This window comes from Polypterus senegalus, unplaced genomic scaffold (assembly GCF_016835505.1).
Source record: "Polypterus senegalus isolate Bchr_013 unplaced genomic scaffold, ASM1683550v1 scaffold_5184, whole genome shotgun sequence".
Taxonomy (NCBI): Eukaryota; Metazoa; Chordata; class Cladistia; order Polypteriformes; family Polypteridae; genus Polypterus; species Polypterus senegalus.
The window spans coordinates 67,842-75,700 of NW_024382354.1; the positions used below are offsets into that span (position 1 = coordinate 67,842).

The window sequence follows — 7,859 nt, forward strand, 5'->3', positions numbered from 1 at the left end:
ATGAAGCCCACATCCTCCCCTCCTGATGTCATTCCAGCTTGTCTCTTCAGAGAGACTTTCAGGTTATTGTTGACCTGCCATTGCTACTGTCCCTCCATCCATTGGAAATGCAGTGGTCATCCTGGGCTTAAAAACATGGACTTGACCCGAGTTACTTTCGTCTTATCTCTACATTCGTGAAATGTTTGTTTTTTCACAGTTGCTGTCTCCTCTTGGTAATGATAATCTAATGGAGTCCCTCCAGTCAGGTTCAGAGCTTTTCATAGCACCAAGGTCACCAAAGACAACAGAAATCAAGTAGACAATCAAAGATGGACAATCAGACAAGTGGACAAGGAGACAGCTAGTTTGCTGCAATGTGTTTGGTTTTATTTTAAACTAATAGACATTCTTTGACTTCTTCTTTCTTGGCAACGATTGGTCTGATTTGGTCCTTTTGGCCTACAAGAGAAGGAGACACCTGGTCAAATGAGCACAAGAAATCAGAGACCTTGAACTTTCAAAGACTTTATATATTGTTCAGGTTCTATAAATTTTTCATTTCCCCTTGGGGGCAAATAAAATGATCTTATCTGATATAATCTAATCATCCCTCCATTCAGCCAGACATTTCCACTTTAGCCGACACGTGCTTACCAATTTACCAAGTCCTGAAAGATTATCCTCCGTATTTTCCGTATCCTTCTAATCCTTTTTCTGCTCCTAATCCTCCTCCTCCAAATGATCCTCCAAATCCTGCTCTTGCTACTCTCATGTATCTCCTGTAAGGATTCAATGCAGATGACAAATTAGGAGTGAATTTCCATCCCTGTCTGTCTCCTCTGTCCCTTGAGAAGATGATTTCCAGTTGTGTGATCGCTGGCACAGTAAATAATCACATTTTTATTCTCACCACATAATTCACAACATTTCACAGCCTGCTCCTTAGCTAAACAAAATGAAAATTGTCCATCACAGAGTCCTGCCACCTCATGATGAAGGCTCCTCTGCGTGTAAACACCATTTAGAGGGCAGGCTGCCATTAAAGCCTCCTTCCATCAGACCCCACTTACCGTATTGCTGTGCCCATCACAGTATGGAGGCTCAGGCTGTCTATTTCAGTGCCCTCAACACCACGGCTGTCCACACACACACACTTTATGGACTTCAGCTATTCAGCAGTCCTCTAATTCTCAAAAAGTATGTTAAAGGCTTGGTGATGGCACTGAACTTTCAACTGGAAAAACTAGATTTTCTTTTTTTTGCATGATTACTTTTTATTATTTTAAAGTTAAAGACAGCAATGTGAGAAATTCACATATAACAAAATGCCAACCTTATAACACTGGACTGAACACCAAAACAGCCATTAAATCCAAACTTCAAAACCCCTTCAAAGCTCAAGCCCTGCTTTGAGACCTCTGCTCCGGACCACTGTACTGTATACTGTATATACACGTATTTAACAAAAGAAAAACATCAAAGAGACACAAAAAGGGGCTGAGACAGAAACAGTTTATATTAACACAAACACGGACACCGAGGATGTGAAGAAAGACGACTGGAAACAAGAATCGTTACTTGTAAGAGACCACCAGGGCTCCTGATAAAAGAAAACAAAGGGGAAGGCATTTTAAAGGTTCAAGAAGCTCCTGAAATGTTCCCAGTTAGAAGACAATAAAACACCTTGGAGACCCCAAGGAGGGCCTGATCAAGGGGGTCCTCACATCAGAACAAATCATGACATCGAGCGCACATCACTTATCAAATGCTGACAATCGTTTGTGTTGTCTCAGTGTGAACACAAGTCTCCCCTAAACTTATTGTTTGGCTCACTCCTTTATCCAGGGTGACCTTCAACATTTAAGATCCAATTTGTTTCATTTCTTTTGTATTTCCATGTGGAGCACCGGCAGGTCAAGTGACACAACATGTTAGTACTGAGATTGAAGTCCAAAGCCCTGCTGTTCTGTCAGAGTCGTGTTAACTGACCACAGCTCAGCATTTCATTCTGCTGGATGGGCAGACCTGATGACCAAACTCCTCAATTTAGGACTCAGTGCCACTGCAGTTGGGTTTTGGACGTCCTAACCAACACACCTCAGGATGTGTGAATGGCAACGTCACATCCTCCAAACTGACCCCCAGTACTGGCACTCCACAGGCTGGTGTGCTGAGCCCCTCTTATGACTGTGTGGGCACACAAGGCTCACTTCATCATTAAAACTGATTGTTACTTGGCCTCATTAAGCCTCATTTTTAACAATAATGAAACGACTTATAGAGAAGAGATCTACCTGCTGACTCAGTTTGGCCAGGACAACAATCATCACGATGTAAGACCCCTTCCCTGTGTCAGCAGTAAAGTGGTCTCATGTTCAGACCAGATGGTGGTGAGAGCTGGCAGTGGACGAGTGAACCATCTGAAGTTCAAGGCTGAATGTCTGCTCTCCAAATGCTCCTCGATGTTTAGACAGAATTCTGTCACATTCAGGACATTTGCTCTTATTCATGGCAGGGTGGGCTAAATGTGACTATTTTGGAGGAATTGGGGTATCAAGTGAAGAATCTAATTGCTTTGTGATCTGAAGTAGATCAAGATTAGATTAAAAAATTGCTAATGTCTTTAGGAGATGAAGAACATTTGTTTGAAAATAATAGAAGCATTATTCTAAAATGATTTCTATAATGAAATTAATTATAAACATGCCTGTAAATACAGTCACAATCTAAAAAATAAAGGAACAAACAGAAAAAGAACACTAAAGAGTCAGGCTTGGGGCATAAACTGGTCATAAAAATGTAAATACGCAAATTTGAGAAAACAGAGCAGTAAAGATCTAACACCACTTTGTTCAATGAAGTGCCTTTTAGCTTCCTGTACTGATGAGCAAAAATGCAAGATTTAAATAAATTTGATTAAAAACTCAGAGTGTAATCAATATCAGTGTTGTATATATACAGAACAATGACAAAGAAAATGTTGTGCAATGTACGTTACACGATTGGCAGTATTGGCGATGTTTACGCACAACACAATACTAAATTGTGGCACCCATTGCTGTTTGAGAAGAAATAAATTAACAACTACATGATACCAAAAGTAAGACAACCTGCTAGGTGTGCGTGACACAGAGGACAGGCAGGCACCCTGCTAGACAATGACATGACTTCGGGATAAAGAGAAAGGTGCCAGGAGTTCATGGGAAGTGGATTCTGGAAGTGCATCCCTCTCGGGTGTCGCAAGGCCGCACTGTCAGTGGAGGATCCTAGACAACTCAGAAGAATCCCCATAAGTCATGCTGGGTAATGAGAAGCTGTGCTTGGTCCAGTATAAAAGGAGCCCACCGCCTCCTGAATCTGACCCTGACAAGGCTGCACTTCCCATGAAACCCTGTGGGCAACACTCAGCTGGAGGAGGAAGGAGAGGAGAAGGTTTACTGTTTGTTTGGTGTTGGCTGAGCTTCATTGTGTTTAGTGCTTATTGGAGTAAAAATATCCATTATGTTTAATGAAGAAGATGGTAACATGCAATTCTGACTGCAAACAAGTAAAGGAAACTATGAACATTGGGACACCATGTCCCCCATCACACCTGCCTTTAAGCATTTTTGTCTTTATGGCCACTAGAAAGTAAATATTTTAATTTGGGATTTGCATCTACGGCCCATCCATCCATCCATCAATCAATGCTAAGCGCACCTCTGCATGTAAACGTCATTTAAACAGTCAGAGTCAGAACTGTGGAAGAAGAAAATGGATGGATCAGGAGATGAAGGACCAAATCAAATCCATTAACTGCACAGACAAAGTCAGAAAACTAGTCAACAAAGCCAAAACTAGATGTCAGAAAATAAACATGTAGAATATACAGGGAAAATACTAAAGAATTCATTCATTAAACACTTTTAAATATATAGAAACTCAGATGATACTGACAGCTGGTAGCTGAGCGCAGGATGGGGAGAGGAAGAGCGGCAAGAGGCCACATGACAGGGAGGATGAGAGGTCTGAGTGGGTTTGGAAGGAGGATAAAGAATTCTACTGGAGATGAAGAGGACCAGTCACCCCATGAGTCCAGAGAGGAACTGTATGGCATGTCAGCAGACCCCAGTGTTCTCGTCTTTGGTAGAATTTAAAGGGTCCTCATTGTCACATGCTTGGTATATGGTGAGAATGTCAAAATTAAATTGTATCTGTTCCCTTATCAAGATGTGATTAATAGAAAATTGAGTTCCCTTCACTGCTGGCTAGAAACCTGGTGTGCAAATAAAAGCACAGCCTTTATGAACAACTGGGATGATTTTTGGGAAAGGCTTGGATTGTTCAAGAGAGATGATCTTCATCCTAACTGTAAGGGATCTTTTGTATTATCCCAAAATATGGCCTGGCTGACTGATTAGAGCGCCTTTCAGGCCATAGTCATGTGATCTTAAATCAAAGGCTGTTGTTTATCCCACCTGTTACTATCCTGAAGCTGTTACCCATAATCCCTTTTGTGGGACATCCAGTAAATTTAGCCAAGATGCAGATCTTAAATTACGTGATAACCAAAAAATAAGGTGTATAATTAGACCAAGAGATAAAACCAGACCCTCCACCAGGGGCATCTGTAATAGAAATTTAGTTCAAATTAAAACAAAAAATATATCACCAGTTCAGAAAGAACTATACAGTTTTAAATGCTGCTTACTGAACATTCACTCTCTTGGCAGTAAAGCTGTTTTGGTAAATGATATGATATTAAGTACAAACTCTGATCCGTGTCTTCTCACTGAAACCTGGCTTAGTAAATGTGACACTGTCCCCTAACTGACGTGTCACCAGACGGATACTCGTTGCTTCATAAATCTAGAGACACTGAGAGGTAGAGGAGGAGGCCTTGGAATTATTCATTGGGACAAAATGCAAATCACTAATAAAACTTCACACCCTGTGAGGCATTCATTTTAAATATTAAAACAGATTCCAAGAAAATTATAGTGCTAGTCTACAGACCACCAGGGCCATATTCATTGTTCATGACTGAATTTGGCAACCTTTTATCTGATTTGGCTATAAATTATGATCACGTAATACTGATGGGGGATTTTAATGTACACTTTGATGTAGAAACTAACACTTTTAGCAAATGTTTAATTTATTTGTTAAATTCAGTAGGATTTTGTCAGATTGTCAAGTTCCAACTCATAATCATAACCAAGCATTAGATTTAATTATAACTCTACAAGTAGAAATTCAAAATTTAAGTATTACTCCATTAAATAAACTTATTTCCAATCACTACTTAGTTATGTTTAATTTGATTCTGCCCTTACCAGTATGTGACGATGCAGGTCAGGTCAGGAGGATGAAGTTTACAGAGGAAGAGTGGAGGAAGAATAAGAGACATAAAAGTATTGTGTCGAGTTGTGGTTGTGGGAACGGGGAAGGCGTTGACCACAGGCGAAGAAATAGAAATTAAACGTTTATTTGTTTTATCATTGTGTCTCCCGTGTCTGTCTGTGTCGGGTTGACGCTCATATAGCTCCTTTTTTTCACAGTCAATAAATAAATAATCCATAAAAACAAGTGGATAGTGGGGAATAAAAACACAATAAATCAATCTTTTAAAACCTGATGTTAAAAATACACTCACTGGCTCTGTCAGATCTCAGCCCACCTCCTTCTTCGTCTTCCCGGCTCTCCTATATCTATCGGCAGAGACTCAGTAGCCATGAACTTCATCCCTCAACCCCCATTTTGGTCAGACCATCTGCACCACATTGCGCCAGGGAACCGCACCAGCCACACTACCACGACCCCTCCTTAACACAAGAATTGACAAAGCTTACGAGAAAACTCGTAAATCTAGCTCACCTTAAATCCACTAGCACCTCTCCATTTAGCGTATTTTGTCTTGTAAATGTGTCGATAATCCCAAGCAGCAAGAAGCCTGCTATACCATTCTCCCCCCAACCATTGGAGAAACTGCAAAAACCTCTTCCAACTGAAACTTTATCGGGGAGTCAGGTACCTAGGCAAAAAAAAATATTGTTATTTGGAATACATGTATTTCACGTGTGTTCTGTGTCTACAAAGATCTGTGTAAGTGTAGGATAACAGAAATGGTGAACACATACCTAAAAGACAAACTTTTTCCATGTTTTAGTACTAATGACAAAATGTTTACATGAAGTGTGCAATGTGTGAAGACTGCAGTCCAAATATCTAATAAGCACTTTCACAAAATGTACAAGTATAACAGAACAGGTGCGCTTTTATTCAAGACTATAACCAAAGAAAAAGAAATCAGGTTAGGGTGGCTTGTTATCCCAACTTCTTGGGTAGTAAAGCAGTTAGAGTTTCTGACTCCTAATCAGAAGGTCCTGGGTTCGCGTCTTTACGTGTCCCAAAATAAACGTTTTGAGTAGTGAGCTGCTCTTATTGTTGCCATTATACAATAAAAACATGCATTTCATTTGAGTCTGTGACGGCAGCATCCGCCTCCAGCTTAGACTCTTCAGTACGCGAGTGACTCTCCATGCTAGTGTTTAGACCTGGACAGTGTATGTGCCCAAAAAAATGTCTAACTGCATTCTCATACCATTGCTCACGTACTAAAGTGTCAGCAGGCATTTTTCGTGGAATTACACATGTAATTTGTGAGCATGCCCTGTCGATCAAACAGAGGAAGCTCAGCAGTCTGTGACTTTACAATGTAGGAAGATAATTAATAAGTCAAGGTAAATAACATTCAATCAGACTTTTATATAAGTAACATATACATGCTTCTTATGTAAAGACCATCACAAAACATAATCATAAACAGGAGTTTGCATGATACGTTGGTGAGCTCTGTAAGCAGTGCTGTTTCTTTGAAGGATTGGTGTGGGGCAGACTGATTGGCAGGATGATGCCGGACTTCGTCCTGTGTCCAAACAGTGCCATCTTTTACCTTTACGCCTGGTGCAGCTGTGTTGTTTTTATATGTGATAGGACGTTTCTTGCAGAGAGGGCTTCTGTTCTCTTTTTCCGATCTGAGTTCACCTCTGTTATAGCTCATCTTTATTTGTAAACAGCAGTGTCAGATTGGGAGGAGCGTGAATTCGACCGAGAGAATAAAACTGAATTAAAAAAAGCTACACTTCAAATCAAATGTATGGTTTTATTGTATAATAGTAGGAATAAGAGGAGTTCACTACTCAAAACGTTTATTTTGGGACATGTTAAGATTCAAACCCAAGACCTTCTGAATAGGAGTCAGCAGCTCTAACCTCTTTACTACCCAAGAAATCGGGGGAAAACAAGCCACACTAACCTGATTTCTTTTTCTTTGGTTAAAGTCCATTCATCCATCCATCCATCCATTTACCAACCCGCTGAATCCGAACACAGGGTCACGGGGGTCTGCTGGAGCCAATCCCAGCCAACACAGGGCACAAGGCAGGAACCAATCCTGGGCAGGGTGCAAACCCACCGCAGTGGTTAAAGTCTTGTCTACATTTTGTCATTAGTACTAAAACTTTGGAAAAAGTTTGTCTTTTAGGTATGTGTTCAACATTTCTGTCATTCTACATTTACATAGATCTTTGTAGACACAGAACACACGTGAAATGCATGTGTTCATAATAATGATATATGTTTTTAGACTAGGTACCTGACTACCTGATAAACAAGGCTTCAGTTGGGAGAGGTTTTTGCAGTTTCTCTGGTGGTGTGGAGGAGATGGTATACTAGGCTGCTTGCTGCTTGTGTTTATCGAAACATTTACAAGACAAAAGATGCCGAATGGAGAGAGGTGAGTGGATTTAATGTGGGACAGATTTACAAGTTTTCTCGTAAGCTTTGGTAATTCTAGTGTTAAGCCACAAGTGCAGAGATTATTTATTTTAAAAGGC

General features: G+C 40.4%; 1 long non-coding RNA gene across 1 annotated transcript; it reads right to left on the reverse strand.

Moving 5' to 3' along the window:
* Positions 1-344: 344 nt before the first annotated feature.
* LOC120521047 lies at positions 345-4,580 on the reverse strand. The gene is made up of 2 exons (XR_005631972.1): positions 637-4,580; positions 345-441 (listed from the first exon to the last, which is right to left on the reverse strand). It is a non-coding gene; the product is annotated as an uncharacterized LOC120521047 (long non-coding RNA).
* Positions 4,581-7,859: the final 3,279 nt, after the last annotated feature.